We start from the raw sequence: 1,478 nt of genomic DNA on the forward strand, positions 1-1,478 counted from the left end.
GGCGGCGGGCAGCGCGGCCGGTCCCGCTGGGCACCCGCGCCGGGGAGCTCTCGTGGCAGAGGATAATGCATCTTGAAACTGCTTGACTCGTATCTCATTAATCTAAGGATTGGGGAAGCATTAGGCACGGGCAGTGTGTGCTTAGCGGAGGGAAGCGCGCTGCGATGGGTACAAACTTTGGGGACGGGCACCGCTATTCTGGAGACTCTGGGATGAAGCATTCCTCTGTCAGTCCTTATTGCTCTCTCGTTTCAGCGTTAGCGTTATGCTAATTGTCCTTGGGAGAGTAGAAATTCTCCCAAAGTGTTGTTATTCCTGCTAAAGTATCTGTGAGTTGATACAGTGCACAGCGCAGAGCCATTAAAGTCAGGCATATAAATAATTGTGTCTTAATGCACAGCTTATGTTAATACATCTTTCGTGACTATTTTTTGAACGACTGGATTATTGACCCTCTGCACAGAAATGCCAGACCTAACATGAACCGTAAAAGAGCAAATAGTTTTGTTTTAATAAATAAGGGCTTGTGGTTGAAAGCATTTTTACAATTCTATTGCTAGTGAAAAGACAGTAATTTTTGCAGTCCCAGGAATAATTATGCACAGTTGTGAATGGAGCAAATTGACTTGGCATGGAGGGTAGATGAACCTCCTGCGATCTCTAGATTATGATCATTATTGTTATTGTAGGCCAGTGGGAGCAAAACTGTGTCTCCTTTTGATCCTTTGATTTCTTTCTTTTTTTGGGGGCTGGAGGGGGTGGGGAGTTGAGAATTTGAAGATTGTGCTTTGATGTATTTTCAGTACCAGGGCTCCAAAGTAATTTTCTTACTGAACTGTGTGGTAAAAGGCATTTGTGTTTGGAGATGGAAATTTGCAGTTGAGAGTGAGAAAGAGGGGCTGGAGCTGGGCTTCATAGCTAAGCCACAGCATTAGACCTAGGTTAGCATTTTATAGCTGCCTTGTAGAAACGTGCTTGCTTGTTTCTTAAAAACAAAACTGAGCTCTAACTTTTGGACCTAGTTCACATATCTGACTTTGCTTAGCGTCTTTTTTTCAAAGCAAAATGTACTCGGCTTGTTCGCACACCATTACTTTAACTTTGTCATGTCTTTTTGGGTAACCTGCCGTGGCTGGGTGATGGACCTAATGAACTAATAGGTCTTTCATGGCCATAGCTGCTTTGATCCTAGAAGTTGTAAAGAGTTTTATGAACTATGACCTGCAGAGACCGCTACATACCAAAACCATTCTCTGCTTAACTTCATATATCCTCTGCTGAATCTGACCATTTGCCAAACTGCAGAAGTCTGTTTAGAAGAGCTGTGGGGGAATGTGCACACATGTGACTATTTGGGAATTAGTCAGTGTTTTATGGGCTGTTAGCTCACGCTGATTAGGACTGCAGCTTGAGTCATATGTGGCATTGCCAGCTTTCCACTCTTGTTCAGGTGAGCTGGGTACTGATGGCACTCAGCT

This window comes from Geospiza fortis, unplaced genomic scaffold (genome assembly GCF_000277835.1).
Source record: "Geospiza fortis unplaced genomic scaffold, GeoFor_1.0 scaffold66, whole genome shotgun sequence".
Lineage (NCBI taxonomy): Eukaryota > Metazoa > Chordata > Aves > Passeriformes > Thraupidae > Geospiza > Geospiza fortis.